Source organism: Phyllobates terribilis, unplaced genomic scaffold (genome assembly GCF_046119375.1).
Source record: "Phyllobates terribilis strain yellow unplaced genomic scaffold, ASM4611937v1 Scaffold_7__3_contigs__length_470593459, whole genome shotgun sequence".
Lineage (NCBI taxonomy): Eukaryota > Metazoa > Chordata > Amphibia > Anura > Dendrobatidae > Phyllobates > Phyllobates terribilis.
In genome coordinates, this window is record NW_027362767.1 from 33,737,721 (window position 1) to 33,757,020 (window position 19,300).

The 19,300-nt window shown below is 45.2% G+C and overlaps 1 long non-coding RNA gene across 2 annotated transcripts in view; it reads right to left on the minus strand.

Annotated features, from left to right (window-relative positions):
• The window catches only part of LOC141153501 (uncharacterized), a 534,371-nt gene that overhangs the window by 38,393 nt on the left and 476,678 nt on the right, over nt 1–19,300 (minus strand). Inside the window, exon 3 of one of the 2 annotated variants that reach the window (XR_012247312.1) lies at nt 16,023–16,056. This is a non-coding gene — a long non-coding RNA (uncharacterized lncRNA). Of the gene's footprint in view, nt 1–16,022; nt 16,057–17,719; nt 17,793–19,300 lie in introns of those variants that run through there. The other variant, XR_012247313.1, reaches the window with a different exon arrangement.

Below are 19,300 nucleotides of genomic sequence, written 5' to 3' on the forward strand. Positions count from 1 at the left end.
TATTCTTGTACATAGGGGGCAGTATTATAGTAGTTATATTCTTGTACATAGGGGGCAGTATTATAGTAGTTATATTCTTGTACATAGGAGGCAGTATTATAGTAGTTATATTCTTGTACATAGGGGCAGTATTATAGTAGTTATATTCTTGTACATACGGGGCAGTATTATAGTAGTTATATTCTTGTACATAGGGTGCAGTATTATAGTAGTTATATTCTTGTACATAGGGGCAGTTTTATAGTAGTTATATTCTTGTACATAGGAGCTGTATTATAGTAGTTATATTCTTGGACATAGGGGCCATATTATAGTAGTTATATTCTTGTATATAGGTGCAGTATTATAGTAGTTATATTCTTGTACATAGGAGCAGTATTATAGTAGTTATATTCTTGTACATAGGGGCAGTTTTATAGTAGTTATATTCTTGTACATAGGGTGCAGTATTATAGTAGTTATATTCTTGTACATAGGGGGCAGTATTATAGTAGTTATATTCTTGTACATAGGGGCAGTATTATAGTAGTTATATTCTTGTACATAGGAGGCAGTATTATAGTAGTTATATTCTTGTACATAGGGGCAGTATTATAGTAGTTATATTCTTGTACATACGGGGCAGTATTATAGTAGTTATATTCTTGTACATAGGGGCCATATTATAGTAGTTATATTCTTGTATATAGGTGCAGTATTATAGTAGTTATATTCTTGTACATAGGAGCAGTATTATAGTAGTTATATTCTTGTACATAGGGGCAGTTTTATAGTAGTTATATTCTTGTACATAGGGTGCAGTATTATAGTAGTTATATTCTTGTACATAGGGGGCAGTATTATAGTAGTTATATTCTTGTACATAGGGGGCAGTATTATAGTAGTTATATTCTTGTACATAGGAGGCAGTATTATAGTAGTTATATTCTTGTACATACGGGGCAGTATTATAGTAGTTATATTCTTGTACATAGGGGCAGTATTATAGTAGTTATATTCTTGTACATAGGGGCAGTATTATAGTAGTTATATTCTTGTACATAGTGGGCAGTATTATAGTAGTTATATTCTTGTACATAGGGGGCAGTATTATAGTGGTTATATTCTTGTATATAGGGGGCAGTATTATAGTAGTTATATTCTTGTACATAGGGGGCAGTATTATACAAGTTATATTCTTATACATAGGGGGCAGTATTATAGTAGTTATATTCTTGTACATAGGAGCAGTATTATAGCAGTTATATTGTTGTACAGAGGAGCAGTATTATAGTAGTTATATTCTTGTATATAGGGGCAGTATTATAGTAGTTATATTCTTGTACATAGGGGGCAGTATTATAGTGGTTATATTCTTGTACATAGGAGGCAGTATTATAGTAGTTATATTCTTGTACATAGGGGGCAGTATTATAGTGGTTATATTCTTGTACATAGGGGGCAGTATTATAGTAGTTATATTCTTGTACATAGGGGGCAGTATTATACTAGTTATATTGTTATACATAGGGGGCAGTATTATAGTAGTTATATTCTTGTACATAGGAGCAGTATTATAGTAGTTATATTCTTGTACATAGGGGCAGTATTATAGTAGTTATATTCTTGTACATAGGGGGCAGTATTATACTAGTTATGTTCTTATACATAGGGGGCAGTATTATAGCAGTTATATTCTTGAACAGAGGAGCAGTATTATAGTAGTTATATTCTTGTATATAGGGGCAGTATTATAGTAGTTATATTCTTGTACATAGGAGCTGTATTATAGTAGTTATATTCTTGGACATAGGGGCCGTATTATAGTAGTTATATTCTTGTATATAGGTGCAGTATTATAGTAGTTATATTCTTGTACATAGGAGCAGTATTATAGTAGTTATATTCTTGTACATAGGGGCAGTTTTATAGTAGTTATATTCTTGTACATAGGGTGCAGTATTATAGTAGTTATATTCTTGTACATAGGGGGCAGTATTATAGTAGTTATATTCTTGTACATAGGGGGCAGTATTATAGTAGTTATATTCTTGTACATAGGAGGCAGTATTATAGTAGTTATATTCTTGTACATAGGGGCAGTATTATAGTAGTTATATTCTTGTACATACGGGGCAGTATTATAGTAGTTATATTCTTGTACATAGGGTGCAGTATTATAGTAGTTATATTCTTGTACATAGAGGCAGTATTATAGTAGTTATATTCTTGGACATAGGGGCCGTATTATAGTAGTTATATTCTTGTATATAGGTGCAGTATTATAGTAGTTATATTCTTGTACATAGGAGCAGTATTATAGTAGTTATATTCTTGTACATAGGGGCAGTTTTATAGTAGTTATATTCTTGTACTTAGGAGCAGTATTATAGTAGTTATATTCTTGTACATAGGAGGCAGTATTATAGTAGTTATATTCTTGTACATACGGGGCAGTATTATAGTAGTTATATTCTTGTACATAGGGGGCAGTATTATAGTAGTTATATTCTTGTACATAGGAGGCAGTATTATAGTAGTTATATTCTTGTACATACGGGGCAGTATTATAGTAGTTATATTCTTGTACATAGGGGCAGTATTATAGTAGTTATATTCTTTTACATAGGGGCAGTATTATAGTAGTTATATTCTTGTACATAGGGTGCAGTATTATAGTGATTGCATGTGAAACCCTTGAATCATCCAGAGGCAGAATTTATTACCATCGTCTTTCCTAGTTAGTAATTTCCTTTCTGCTGTCCCCTGCACTGCTGATGTTTCTGAGTTGATGAAGATACATAAGTCAGTCACATAATCACTGTCTTCATTTGTCATCAATGTGTTTTGTAACTTTGTTCCATTTCCATGAATTTCCCAGTTTGCCTTCAGTTAAAAAAATCTGCATGATGCAATTTGTATGTTGTGGTTTTCCATTCGGAGCTGCAGCTGCAGAGAATGTCATCATTACGTTGGAGATCCTTTCGCTTCTTCACATGATATGAATTTGGCAAGCGTCTCCTCTCAGTTAATGAAAGGCTTAGAAATTTGGACGAAATGGGAGAACAATTGGCCTCTAAAAAAATACAATTAGAAAAAGCTCTACTTTATAAATGCCGTGGCAGAGACATTGTGTGGGAGACTCCGGGCCAAGTAAACAGTCATTAACTTCTTAACATTTCAGCTTGGGTGGAAACTTAGTGATAACGTGGATGCACTGGAGGGAAAAAAATAATTTAAAGGGGTAGTCTCATCTTATCCCTATTGCACTTTCGTTATCTGTTTTTGGGGTCTGACACTACAGTACATTCCCCACTAAGGGGCCGCAGTGATAATCTAGTGTTTAGACTTGCTTATAGTTTTTTGACCCCCTGCACAAATTTTTGCAACTGAGCGTCATTTTAATGTCCAAAATATATTGCAAATATCAGGAGACTTTTTGGAGATCTTTGTATGAGGGTAAGCTGCAATACCAGGCACAACCTATGAGCAAAAGTGGCGCTCTTTATAGGGGAAAATTTTCACTGACATATTGTAAAAAAGTTCCAAACCTCGTCGCAAGGAGCATGACATCTCAACCTCTGGGGGTCACATTCTTATGGTGGTATCCTCTCCCCCAGATCCGATGAAACAAGCTTTGGTTCCTCCTGTCTATATCATATTGGAGCTAGTTCATGGTAATGTTTATGCATTGTTCATCCACTCCTGGTTTTGGCTTACAAATAGGGATAGGAGAACCCGAACAGTAAAGTTTTGGGTCCGTACCGAACACCTAGTGTTCATGCACGGACCCCAAACATGGACTTCTCCAGGAAGTCCGTATTACTGTTCAGGTTCGGCAGCCCGAACATTGGGTGTTTCCCACGCTGTCATCTGTGTGACAATGTGAGAAACACCGGCTCTGATCGGCGGTACGTTTGTTACTACCGGTCAGAGAGCTGCGGAATCAACGCAGCAGCTGTGACCGGCGGCAATAAGATTACTGCCGGTCACTGGAATTGGCTGATGAGAGCACTATGCTCATCATCCTACGCCTGTTCTTCCAATAAATAAATAAATTTAAGAAAAAATAGTGTGGGATCCCCTCTATTTTTGATAACCAGTGCAGGTAAAGCTGACAGCTGTGGGTTGCAGCCCCCAGCTTTCAGCTTTATATTGGCTGATTATCAAAAATAGAGGGGTATATATATACCCATATACAGTACAGACCAAAAGTTTGGACACACCTTCTCATTTAAAGATTTTTCTGTATTTTCTTGACTATGAAAATTGTACATTCACACTGAAGGCATCAAAACTATGAATTAACACATGTGGAATTATATACTTAACAAAAAAGTGTGAAACAACGGAAAATATGTCTTATATTCTAGGTTCTTCAAAGTAGCCACCTTTTGCTTTGATGACTGCTTTGCACACTCTTGGCATTCTCTTGATGAGCTTCAAGAGGTAGTCACCGGAAATGGTTTTCACTTCACAGGTGTGCCCTGCCAGGTTTAATAAGTGGGATTTCTTGCCTTATAAATGGGGTTGGGACCATCAGTTGTGTTGTGCAGAAGTCTGGTGAATACACAGCTAATAGTCCTACTGAATAGACTGTTAGAATTTGTATTATGGCAAGAAAAAAGCAGCTAAGTAAAGAAAAACAAGTGGCCATCAATACTTTAAGAAATGACGGTCAGTCAGTGCGAAAATTTGGGAAAACTTTGAAAGTATCTCCAAGTGCAGTTGCAAAAACCATCAAGCACTACAAAGAAACTGGCTCACATGAGGACCGCCCCAGGAAAGGAAGACCAAGAGTCACCTCTGCTTCTGAGGATAAGCTTATCCGAGTCACAAGCCTCAGAAATCGCAGGTTAACAGCAGCTCAGATTAGAGACCAGGTCAATGCCACACAGAGTTCTAGCAGCAGACACATCTCTACAACAACTGTTAAGAGGAGACTTTGTGCAGCAGGCCTTCATGGTAAAATAGCTGCTAGGAAACCACTGCTAATGACAGGCAACAAGCAGAAGAGACTTGTTTGGGCTAAATAACACAAGAAATGGACATTAGACCTGTGGAAATCTGTGCTTTGGTCTGATGAGTCCAAATTTGAGATCTTTGGTTCCAACCACTGTGTCTTTGTGCGACTAAGAAAAGGTGAACGGATGGACTCTACATGCCTGGTTCCCACCGTGAAGCATGGAGGAGGAGGTGTGATGGTGTGGGGGTGCTTTGCTGGTGACACTGTTGTGGATTTATTCAAAATTGAAGGCATACTGAACCAGCATGGATACCACAGCATCTTGCAGCGGCATGCTATTCCATCCGGTTTGCGTTTAGTTGGACCATCATTTTTTTTTCAACAGGACAATGACCCCAAACACACCTCCAGGCTGTGTAAGGGCTATTTGACCAAGAAGAAGAGTGATGGGGTGCTACGCCAGATGACCTGGCCTCCACAGTCACCAGACCTGAACCCAATCGAGATGGTTTGGGGTGAGCTGGACCGCAGAATGAAGGCAAAAGGGCCAACAAGTGCTAAGCATCTCTGGGAACTCCTTCAAGATTGTTGGAAGACCATTTCCGGTGACTACCTCTTGAAGCTCATAAAGAGAATGCCAAGAGTGTGCAAAGCAGTCATCAAAGCAAAAGGTGGCTACTTTGAAGAACCTAGAATATAAGACATATTTTTAGTTGTTTCACACTTTTTTGCTAAGTATATAATTCCACATGTGTTAATTCATAGTTTTGATGCCTTCAGCGTGAATGTACAATTTTCATAGTCATAAAAATACAGAAAACTCTTTAAATGAGAAGGTGTGTCTAAACTTTTGGTCTGTACAGTATATATGGCCCTCCCCCCCTTCCATTTTTGACAACCAGCCAAGCTAAAGCAGACAACTGGGGGCTTGTATTCTGAGACTGGGAAGGGGCCATGGATTTTGACTCTCCCCAGCCTAAAAATAGCAGCCTGTAGCCGCCCCATTAAAGGCGCATCTATAAGATGCGCCTATTCTGGGTCTTTGCCCAGCTCTTTCCACTTGCCTTGGTGCGGTGGCAAGTGGAGTAATAGGTTTGGGGTTGATGTCTGCAGACTTATGGCCGCTGACATCAAGCCAAGGGGTTAATAATGAAGAGGTGTCTATAAGACGCCCCCATTACTAACTCCATAGTCAGATTGTATAAAATACACAGCCAAAATAAATTCCTTTAATTGAAAGAAAGACACAGGCGCCTTTACTTTAAATAAATACTCCACGTCCCTCTTTTTCCCTATTTATTACTGTAAAATAAAAAGTAATAAACCACCATATTCCTCACCTGTCCGTCGAGAATCCCTATGTGATGTTGTCCCACGAAGAACTCCAGGCTCTGCTTCATCTGGGTGGTTTGTTGAGTGGTGGCATGATGGGACAGTTCAACAAGCCAGCCAGAACATACTAAAATAGGGGCATGATTATGCTCCTGCAGTGTGTAGCGCTGACATGAGAAAGGTCACCGGAGTTCGTAGCTGATGAACCCCGGTCACCTCACTGATGTCACTGCTCACTGCATGAGAACTTTTAGCGGCCATAAAACAGCTGACATCAACCCCACAACTATTATGCCACTTGCCACCGCAACAGGGTACGTGTGAAGAGCCGTTCAAATTGCCAGAATTTGGGCATCCTATAGATGCACCATTTCTGGGGCTTCTATGGACTGCTATTTTTAGGCTGGGAAGAGCCTATATACATGGCCCGTTCTCACTCTGAGAATGCCAGCCCCCAGCTGTCCACTTTAGCTTGGCTGGTTGTCAAAATTTGGGGGGATCCTATGCTGTTTTTTCTTAATTATTTATTGAAATAATTAAAAAAAAACAGTGTGGTCCCCTCTATTCTTGATATCCAGCCATGATAAAGCTGACAGCCGGGGGCTGCAGCCTGCAGCTGTTGGTTTTGCCTGTGCTGGTTATCAAAAATAGAAAAGATCCCACAAAGTTATTTTTTATTTATTGCACAGGCGCCGGCTTGTGAATACTTTCATCAGTCTATCCATAGGTGAGTGTTATTATTTTACTAGGGGGAAACATAGGGATTCAGAAGGGGCTGTCTGAGTAGTGGACAACTCCTTTAATTTTTGCATTGACTCCTTTCTGCTTTACCACTTTTTTGCCTCCAATGTACCTTGGACTGTGTATACTGCGGGGAATGGTGCGACATATTGATTCCTTTCCCTTGATATTAATTTTAAAGTAAATGCTTAGCAATGTGTGAGTTAAAAAACTCTGGAAGGTAAACTGTGTTATAAAATCCAGTGCTGACATAGTGGAGGAGCATAAACCTTCTGAGCTCTCGGCATTCATCTTAGCTGATTATTTGTGCTTTTAGAAATACTCAAAAAAGTTTTCATTTTGAGTTTCCCGCTGTTGCTTATTCAATTGTTACTCGGCATGAACACACGAAAAACAGGTCCGCTCGCAATTTTACAGCCGATAGTTCCTTTCTGTAGAAAGTATTTAATGTCATTTCCATTTTAACCGTTTCACTTTATTGCTCCCTCTTCTCCCCGTGGATCTGATTTTCCACTGTACAAATACTTTATGTTTGATGGAATAACTGCAAATTTCTATAATTCATGTAAAGGGAAGAAATACCGTACAGGGTGCATAAGGGAAAGAATACAAACATTGCAGAAATGTCAAACTTTACTTGCTAGCAGCTTCAAAAAGCCGAACCTTCGGCAATTTTGTGGAAGCTTTTATCGCAGTTTTACAGCTTTTTCACTATCATATATTTAACCCTTATCCACAATCTACACAAATACGAAGCTTGTGGACAGTGTTCATCAGTGTGCATTTGGATCAATACTTTATTTTTGTGCCAGGAAGTGTTGCCATAGGTACACCAGAGTAGACATGTATGTGTTTCTAGCCATGACAACTAGAATGGAAATCCAAACAAGCAATGAGGAATCTTGAAAATGGTGCAAGTCGTTAGTGATGAGCGAGCATGCTCGGCACTGCTTATTACTCGATCGAGTATCTTAGGTATTAGAGCGCCATGGTCGAATCCCCGGCCCGCATGTTTTGCAGTTGTTATAAAGCCAAGAAACATGCGGGGATTGCCCGCCATACACGGTAACGTAGCTATGTTGGTTATGGCATTACTGTAATTGCCTGGACGAATCGCGTCATCAGGTCTATTTAAGATCCGTTGACGCGATGCTCGGCACACTGTTCTCAGGAAGCAGTTCAGGGAGAGTTTTTATAGGAGGGAGAGCTTAGATTAATATCCACCCCCCACCTAAATATTATAAAGTTGCACCCTTTATTGCCTTTCATGTGTCACTAAAATGTGTTTTATACATTTTTCAAACCTATTAAATAAATAATTTAAAAAATGACATTGGGTCCCCTTTATTTTTGATAACCAGCCAAGGTAAAGCAGACAACTGGGGCTGATATTAACAGGCTGGGATGGTCCATGGATATTTGACCCTTCCCAGCCTAAAAATACAAGTCCGCAGACGCATTAGCTGCACCAATTCTGGCACTTTGCCAATCACAATAAAGCCAATAGCCAACATGGCTATGACATTACCGTGTACGGCGGGCAAACCCCACATGTTTATTGGCTGTCTAACAGCCATGAAACATGCTGGTCGGGAACGCGAGCATGGTGCTTGAGCACCCTGATGCTCGATCAAGTAATGAGTGTACCTGAGCACCCGCGATACTCAACTAAGTAATGAGCGTACCTGAGCACCTGATGCTCGATCGAATAATGAGTGTACCTGAGCACCTGATGCTCGATCGAGTAATGAGCGTACCTGAGCACCGGATGCTCGAACGAGCAATGAGTGTACCTGAACACCCGATGCTCGATCGAGTAATGAGCGTACCTGAGCACCCGATGCTCGATCGAGTAATGAGCGTACCTGAGCACCCGATGCTCGATCGAGTAATGAGCGTACCTGAGCACACGATGCTCGATCGAGTAATGAGCGTACCTGAGCACCCGATGCTCGATCGAGTAATGAGCGTACCTGAGCACCCGATGCTCGATCGAGTAATGAGTGTACCTGAACACCCGATGCTCGATCGAGTAATGAGCGTACCTGAGCACCCGATGCTCGATCGAGTAATGAGCGTACCTGAGCACCCGATGCTCGATCGAGTAATGAGCGTACCTGAGCACCCGATGCTCGATCGAGTAATGAGTGTACCTGAGCACCCGATGCTCGATCGAGTAATGAGTGTACCTGAGCACCCGATGCTCGATCGAGTAATGAGTGTACCTGAGCACCCGATGCTCGATCGAGCAATGAGCGTACCTAATCACCCGATGCTCGATCGAGTAATGAGTGTACCTGAGCACCCGATGCTCGATCGAGTAATGAGCGTACCTGATCACCCGATGCTCGATCGAGTAATGAGCGTAACTGAGCACCCGATGGTCGATCGAGTAATGAGCGTCCCTGAGCACCCGATGCTCGATCGAGTAATGAGCGTACCTGAGCACCCGATGCTCGATCGAGTAATGAGCATACCTGAGCACCTGATGCTCCATCGAGTAATAAGCGTACCTGAGCACCCGATGCTCGATTGAGTAATGAGTGTACCTGAGCACTGGCGATACTCAACTAAGTAATGAGTGTACCTGAGCACCCGATGCTCGATCGAGTAATGAGCATACATGAGCCCCCGATGCTCGATCGAATAATGAGCGTACTGGAGCACCCGGTGCTCGATCTAGTAATGAGCATACCTGAGCACCCGATGCTCGATCGAGTAATGAGCATACCTGAGCACCCAATGCTCGATCAAGTAATGAGCGTACTGGAGCACCCGGTGCTCGATCTAGTAATGAGCGTACCTGAGCACCCGATGCTCGATCGAGTAATGAGCATACCTGAGCACCCGATGCTCGATCAAGTAATGAGCGTACCTGGGTACCCGATGCTCGATCGAGTAATGAGCGTACCTGTGCACTTGATGCTCGATCGAGTAATGAGCATACCTGAGCACCCGATGCTCGATCGAGTAATGAGCGTACCGGAGCACCCGATGCTCGATCGAGTAATGAGCGTACCTGAGCACCCGATGCTCGATCGAGTAATGAGCATACATGAGCCCCCGATGCTCGATCGAATAATGAGCGTACTGGAGCACCCGGTGCTCGATCTAGTAATGAGCATACCTGAGCACCCGATGCTCGATCGAGTAATGAGCATAACTGAGCACCCAATGCTCGATCAAGTAATGAGCGTACTGGAGCACCCGGTGCTCGATCTAGTAATGAGCGTACCTGAGCACCCGATGCTCGATCGAGTAATGAGCATACCTGAGCACCCGATGCTCGATCAAGTAATGAGCGTACCTGGGTACCCGATGCTCGATCGAGTAATGAGCGTACCTGTGCACTTGATGCTCGATCGAGTAATGAGCATACCTGAGCACCCGATGCTCGATCGAGTAATGAGCGTACCGGAGCACCCGATGCTCGATCGAGTAATGAGCGTACCTGAGCACCCGATGCTCGATCGAGTAATGAGCATACATGAGCCCCCGATGCTCGATCGAATAATGAGCGTACTGGAGCATCCGATGCTCGATCGAGTAATGAGCGTACCTGAGCACCCGATGCTCGATCGAGTAATGAGCATACATGAGCCCCCGATGCTCGATCGAATAATGAGCGTACTGGAGCACCCGATGCTCGATCGAGTAATGAGCGTACCTGAGCACCCGATGCTCGATCGAGTAATGAGCGTCCCTGAGCAACCGATGCTCGATCGAGTAATGAGCGTACCTGAGCACCCGATGCTCGATCGAGTAATGAGCAGACCTGAGCACCTGATGCTCCATCGAGTAATGAGCGTACCTGAGCACCCGATGCTCGATCGAGTAATGAGCGTACCTGAGTACCCGTTGCTCAATAGAGTAATGAGCGTACCTGAGCACCCGATGCTCGATCAAGTAATGAGCGTAACTGAGCACCCGATGCTCGATCGAGTAATGAGCGTACCTGAGCCCACGATGCTCGATCGAGTAATGAGCGTACCTGAGCACCTGATTCTTGATCGAGTAATAAGCGTACCTGAGCACCCGATGCTCGATTTAGTAATGAGTGTACCTGAGCACTGGCGATACTCAACTAAGTAATGAGTGTACCTGAGCACCCGATGCTCGATCGAGTAATGAGCATACATGAGCCCCCGATGCTCGATCGAATAATGAGCGTACTGGAGCACCCGGTGCTCGATCTAGTAATGAGTGTACCTGAGCACCCGATGCTCGATCGAGTAATGAGCATACCTGAGCACCCGATGCTCGATCAAGTAATGAGCGTACTGGAGCACCCGGTGCTCGATCTAGTAATGAGCGTACCTGAGCACCCGATGCTCGATCGAGTAATGAGCATACCTGAGCACCCGATGCTCGATCAAGTAATGAGCGTACCTGGGTACCCGATGCTCGATCGAGTAATGAGCGTACCTGTGCACTTGATGCTCGATCGAGTAATGAGCGTACCTGAGCACCCGATGCTCGATCGAGTAATGAGCATACCTGAGCACCTGATGCTCCATCGAGTAATAAGCGTACCTGAGCACCCGATGCTCGATTGAGTAATGAGTGTACCTGAGCACTGGCGATACTCAACTAAGTAATGAGTGTACCTGAGCACCCGATGCTCGATCGAGTAATGAGCATACATGAGCCCCCGATGCTCGATCGAATAATGAGCGTACTGGAGCACCCGGTGCTCGATCTAGTAATGAGCGTACCTGAGCACCCGATGCTCGATCGAGTAATGAGCATACCTGAGCACCCGATGCTCGATCAAGTAATGAGCGTACTGGAGCACCCGGTGCTCGATCTAGTAATGAGCGTACCTGAGCACCCGATGCTCGATCGAGTAATGAGCATACCTGAGCACCCGATGCTCGATCAAGTAATGAGCGTACCTGGGTACCCGATGCTCGATCGAGTAATGAGCGTACCTGTGCACTTGATGCTCGATCGAGTAATGAGCATACCTGAGCACCCGATGCTCGATCGAGTAATGAGCGTACCGGAGCACCCGATGCTCGATCGAGTAATGAGCATACCTGAGCACCCGATGCTCGATCGAGTAATGAGCATGCATGAGCCCCCGATGCTCGATCGAATAACGAGCGTACTGGAGCATCCGATGCTCGATCGAGTAATGAGCGTACCTGAGCACCCGATGCTCGATCGAGTAATGAGCATACATGAGCCCCCGATGCTCGATCGAATAATGAGCGTACTGGAGCACCCGATGCTCGATCGAGTAATGAGCGTACCTGAGCACCCGATGCTGGATCGAGTAATGAGCGTCCCTGAGCACCCGATGCTGGATCGAGTAATGAGCGTACCGGAGCACCCGATGCTCGATCGAGTAATGAGCATACCTGAGCACCTGATGCTCCATCGAATAATGAGCGTACCTGAGCACCCGATGCTCGATCGAGTAATGAGCGTACCTGAGTACCCGATGCTCGATAGAGTAATGAGCGTACCTGAGCACCCGATGCTCGATCGAGTAATGAGCGTAACTGAGCACCCGATGCTCGATCAAGTAATGAGCGTACCTGAGCACACGATGCTCGATCGAGTAATGAGCATACCTGAGCACCTGATGCTTGATCGAGTAATAAGCGTACCTGAGCACCCGATGCTCGATTGAGTAATGAGTGTACCTGAGCACTGGCGATACTCAACTAAGTAATGAGTGTACCTGAGCACCCGATGCTCAATCGAGTAATGAGCATACATGAGCCCCCGATGCTCGATCGAATAATGAGCGTACTGGAGCACCCGGTGCTCGATCTTGTAATGAGCGTACCTGAGCACCCGATGCTTGATCGAGTAATGAGCATACCTGAGCACCCGATGCTCGATCAAGTAATGAGCGTACTGGAGCACCCGGTGCTCGATCTAGTAATGAGCGTACCTGAGCACCCGATGCTCGATCGAGTAATGAGCATACCTGAGCACCCGATGCTCGATCAAGTAATGAGCGTACCTGGGTACCCGATGCTCGATCGAGTAATGAGCGTACCTGTGCACTTGATGCTCGATCGAGTAATGAGCATACCTGAGCACCCGATGCTCGATCGAGTAATGAGCGTACCGGAGCACCCGATGCTCGATCGAGTAATGAGCGTACCTGAGCACCCGATGCTCGATCGAGTAATGAGCGTACCTGAGCACCCGATGTTTGATTGAGTAATGAGCATACCTGAGCACCCGATGCTCGATCGAGTAATGAGCGTACCTGAGCACCCGATGCTCGATCGAGTAATGAGCGTACCTGAGCACCCGATGCTCGATCAAGTAATGAGCGTACTGGAGCACCCGGTGCTCGATCTAGTAATGAGCGTACCTGAGCACCCGATGCTCGATCGAGTAATGAGCATACCTGAGCACCCGATGCTCGATCAAGTAATGAGCGTACTGGAGCACCCGGTGCTCGATCTAGTAATGAGCGTACCTGAGCACCCGATGCTCGATCGAGTAATGAGCATACCTGAGCACCCGATGCTCGATCAAGTAATGAGCGTACCTGGGTACCCGATGCTCGATCGAGTAATGAGCGTACCTGTGCACTTGATGCTCGATCGAGTAATGAGCATACCTGAGCACCCGATGCTCGATCGAGTAATGAGCGTACCGGAGCACCCGATGCTCGATCGAGTAATGAGCATACCTGAGCACCCGATGCTCGATCGAGTAATGAGCATGCATGAGCCCCCGATGCTCGATCGAATAACGAGCGTACTGGAGCATCCGATGCTCGATCGAGTAATGAGCGTACCTGAGCACCCGATGCTCGATCGAGTAATGAGCATACATGAGCCCCCGATGCTCGATCGAATAATGAGCGTACTGGAGCACCCGATGCTCGATCGAGTAATGAGCGTACCTGAGCACCCGATGCTGGATCGAGTAATGAGCGTCCCTGAGCACCCGATGCTGGATCGAGTAATGAGCGTACCGGAGCACCCGATGCTCGATCGAGTAATGAGCATACCTGAGCACCTGATGCTCCATCGAATAATGAGCGTACCTGAGCACCCGATGCTCGATCGAGTAATGAGCGTACCTGAGTACCCGATGCTCGATAGAGTAATGAGCGTACCTGAGCACCCGATGCTCGATCGAGTAATGAGCGTAACTGAGCACCCGATGCTCGATCAAGTAATGAGCGTACCTGAGCACACGATGCTCGATCGAGTAATGAGCATACCTGAGCACCTGATGCTTGATCGAGTAATAAGCGTACCTGAGCACCCGATGCTCGATTGAGTAATGAGTGTACCTGAGCACTGGCGATACTCAACTAAGTAATGAGTGTACCTGAGCACCCGATGCTCAATCGAGTAATGAGCATACATGAGCCCCCGATGCTCGATCGAATAATGAGCGTACTGGAGCACCCGGTGCTCGATCTTGTAATGAGCGTACCTGAGCACCCGATGCTTGATCGAGTAATGAGCATACCTGAGCACCCGATGCTCGATCAAGTAATGAGCGTACTGGAGCACCCGGTGCTCGATCTAGTAATGAGCGTACCTGAGCACCCGATGCTCGATCGAGTAATGAGCATACCTGAGCACCCGATGCTCGATCAAGTAATGAGCGTACCTGGGTACCCGATGCTCGATCGAGTAATGAGCGTACCTGTGCACTTGATGCTCGATCGAGTAATGAGCATACCTGAGCACCCGATGCTCGATCGAGTAATGAGCGTACCGGAGCACCCGATGCTCGATCGAGTAATGAGCGTACCTGAGCACCCGATGCTCGATCGAGTAATGAGCGTACCTGAGCACCCGATGTTTGATTGAGTAATGAGCATACCTGAGCACCCGATGCTCGATCGAGTAATGAGCGTACCTGAGCACCCGATGCTCGATCGAGTAATGAGCGTACCTGAGCACCCGATGCTCTATCGAGTAATGAGCGTACCTGAGCACCCGATGCTCGATCGAGTAATGAGCGTACCTGAGCACCCGATGCTCGATTGAGTAATGAGCGTACCGGAGCACCCGATGCTCGATCGAGTAATGAGCATACCTGAGCACCCGATGCTCGATCGAGTAATGAGCGTACCGGAGCACCCGATGCTCGATCAAGTAATGAGCGTACCTGAGTACCCGATGCTCGATCGAGTAATGAGCGTAACTGTGCACTCGATGCTCAATCGAGTAATGAGCGTACCTGAGCACCCGATGCTCGATCGAGTAATGAGCGTACCGGAGCACCCGATGCTCGATCGAGTAATGAGCGTACCTGAGCACCCGATGCTCGATCGAGTAATGAGCGTACCTGAGCACCCGATGCTCGATCGAGTAATGAGCATACCTGAGCACCCGATGCTCGATCGAGTAATGAGCATACCTGAGCACCCAATGCTCGATTGAGTAATGAGCGTACTGGAGCACCCGGTGCTCGATCTAGTAATGAGCGTACCTGAGCACTCGATGCTCGATCGAGTAATGAGCGCACCGGAGCACCCGATGCTCGATCGAGTAATGAGCGTACCTGAGCACCCCGAGCATGCGAGCATCGAGCAGTATCGAGCATGCTCGCTCATCACTATTTATTTATTTTTTTCCATTTTTAATTGATTTTAAAAACATGTATGAATCATCGGTGTGATTTTTTTTTTCTTTACGGTCTGTCCATCTTTGCAAGTATTTTTTTTACTATTTTACCGTGTCTAAATAAAACCAATGAAGCAACTTTGCAATTAGCCTTTATTAAGAAAACTTTTTATGCATGCAATGACCATGCAGATCATTGTATCTCCCTGATTACAGATCACAAACAAACTCTGTGTAGTCTGATCTTGCAGCTACTGATAAAGTCAAAAAATTTGTTGTCTCTATGGGGTAGCTGGTGCTGACACCGCTATAATGGACCCATTTATTATTTTGCTGGGGGTAAACATAGGGATACAGAAGGGTTTCTCTGAGTAGTGGACAACCCCTTTAAGTCCCCGTTATGTCTTACCCTCTGCAGCATTCAGTCACTGTATGGAACTTACCTGTAATTTCAGCCAACTTCTCATATTATCTGTCCTGTGTGTACAAGAGGAAAATATTGTTTATAGTCTTTATGTGACATTTTCAACATTTTCATCAATTTTTACCTCTGCAGACTCCATCCATGAATATCAGTTGCCTCTGTGCTAGATGGTGGAGACCAGATGCTATTATATCTCCCATACACAGCACACACAGACATAAGGAGTTTCTGCTCTCTTGACTCTTTGTAATAAATGAAGCAGAAGCAGCCTAAAGGTTATTGGACAGCAGTACTGAGCAGTGTAGATGTGAATCCAGCTCTGGGGTAAGATAAACACTTACTAGAAAGCAGCAGGAGCATGGAGGACAGTATACAAGAGTACTAAGCAGAATGACTGTGAATCCAGCTTTGGATGAGATGAAACACTACAAGGCAGCACCAATGGTCTGTGTGTCTATCTGCCCCTTTCTGTCTAGTCTTTGCCCTTTTTCCCCTTTCCATTAACTGCAATAGAGCATGGTTTGTCAATATGAAGAAATTATATACTTCAAAACGCATTGACGAATAAAACCACATGAAATTCAATTGCCATCCTTCATTTTCTCCACGGCAGCGCAGAATAACCCATTTCTTTCTGCGGTTCCATGCATTTATCTCCTCGTGGGTTTGCAGCAGCCTTAAGCCTTATAAGTGGTTGTGCGCACACATGCCATCCAGGTGGGCGCAATCGTGCATATTCTTCTATATTGTCACCAAGAAAGGACGCTTTGTCTCCTCTCCAGTTTCTCTCTCTATAAACTGCAATAGGCAGCTGTAATCTGATCCCTCAGTGAGCTGCTAGTCCTTGTTTTGGCCAAGATGGATTTTAGCAGTTTTCACAAGATGGAAGGAGAAGTGGCAGAGTTGCTCTATTTGGGAAGTCGAAGGGTTTCAATTTCCATCAAATAAACTTGGTGCAAATCAAATATGCCTATGTGGTTTTAAAAAGAGATAAACTTTTTTACTCATCTCTCCTCGGCCCTCCCGTCCCTAAATCTGTCCCATCGCCGAGTGGTTCTCTGATTGGCTCCTCCTTGGTCTTTATCTTTCTGGCCACATCTTGTGCAACCACTGATTAGTCCCCGCACAGTCATGTGGGACACGACACACGTCACTGGTGTCAAGGATGTGTGTGATACCTCACTCCCCTTGCGGCCTAATGGCTGCATCAAAAGAGAGAAGACCCGAAAGTCATTGGAAGGAAAAGAGCGCCAAAAGGAAGCAGATCGGAGAGCCAGACGGCAGCACGACAGGTAGGGTGTGTGCTGAGGAGAGCGGAGCATAAGAATTTCTTTTTTAATGTCCTTCCCAGCCGTCAGTATCCAGCAAATTGGCAGCACAAATTATATTGAAATTCTTAACTAAATTGATTCCTTTAGAATCGATTCGCTCATCTCTACTATTGATTTATGTAAAGTGTTTCGAAGTGACAGTGACCGTGTTTGCTGTTCATATACTTTAGATGCAGCTAGATGTTGGATGGCAATGTGATGTTTCTCTTTTTATGGTTTCTGTTTGGACCAATTCTTTCTAGTCAAATGCTTTTTCTTACTTTAGTAGATTTTCCTGCTATCTACACATCCCAGAAAACCGCGTACAGCAAGAAATACAGAAAAAAAGAGATGTAGAGAGAAGTTGCAGCTGCATCCCCCTCCCATCCCCTCCTCATCTGCACTCAAGCAACACAATTCTTGACTTTGTCTTCAAAGTGCAATTCTTTCCAATGAGGTTCTATGTACTTTGTTGCAACCTGGAAGAAAGTAAAAATTTGGGATAGTCGCCAAGTGATGTTACCAGTTTACTGAACGATTTATATGTTCAGGATGAGTTCTAGCCAATTTCCAAATATATCTATATATCTATCTATGTTTGTATCATCACAAATCCATAAGTCTTGATGTGCAGCTCGGCCCAGAGACGTTGATGCAGCAAGGTAGAAGTAACATAGGCTGTGGAGGATGGATAGCAGCTGGAGGAACCTTCAGTGAGGCTATACTGGACCACAGAGAAGCCTGAGATTCAGCAAAAAAGCAAGTGTTTGTGACACTTGGTTTTTATACCTTGAGAAAGGCATCGGTCTGGCACAGAAACGCGTTGGTATTAATAAAAAACGTTTTGGAATCCCAAGGCTCTTATTTCCCTCAGCACAGCCCAACTAAAGGTGCCAGCTTCCATTTTTGCCAGCTTTTGTGACATAGCAGAGCCTAGCAGAACAGCAGAGCTGGACATGTCAGGGAACTCACTTGTAGTATCATAGATTCAGCGTTTTTAAGGTTGAAAGTTTAGACCCATCGAGTTCAACCTATAGCCTAAAATGCTGATCCAGAGGAAGGCAAAAAGCCCATCGGTCAGACATTAATAGTTCCATATTACAGGAAAAATTCTTTCCCGACTCCACATACAGCAATCAGACTAGTTCTCTGGATCAACACCCCATCTCAGAACCTAATGCCCATAACCTCTAATGATCGGGCAGAGCCAAGCAGAGCAGCAGACCTCAAAATGTCAGGAGACTCATTTGTAGCAATGTTGCAGAGCAAAGCAGAACAGAAGACATTAATATATCAAGGGGACTCACTTGTAGTGATGTAGTAGAGCCCAACGGAGAAGCTGACCTCAGTATGTCACTTTTAGCAAAGCAGCACAGCCCAAAAGAACCATAGAGCTGTATATTTCAGGATATTCACTGAAGATGATAAAACAGAGCCAAGCAAAGTGGAAAGATATGTTAGCAGTCGTAAATCTACCAACTACCTGAATACTCAGACGGCAGAGTGCTGCCTGAGTCGACCTATAGGCTGTTAGAGTGTAACTTCAGAGGTTTGAGCCTGGTTACCATAGAAACATGCAGGAGCAGTGAGGGACAGATGGAGCAGGGAGGGCCAGCCGGAGCAGGGAGAGCCAGCTGGAGCAGGGAGAGCCAGCCGGAGCAGGGAGAGCCAGCCGGAGCAGGGAGAGCCAGCCGGAGTAGGGAGAGCCAGCCGGAGTAGGGAGAGCCAGCAGGAGCAGGGAGAGCCAGCTGGAGCAGGGAGAGCCAGCCGGAGCAGGGAGAGCCAGCTGGAGCAGGGAGAGCCAGCCGGAGCAGGGAGAGCCAGCTGGAGCCGGGAGAGCCAGCCGGAGCAGGGAGGGCCAGCTGGAGCAGGGAGAGCCAGCTGGAGCAGGGAGAGCCAGCTGGAGCAGGGAGAGCCAGCAGGAGCAGGGAGAGCCAGCCGGAGCAGAGAGAGCCAGCTAGAGCAGGGAGAGCCAGCCGGAGCAGGG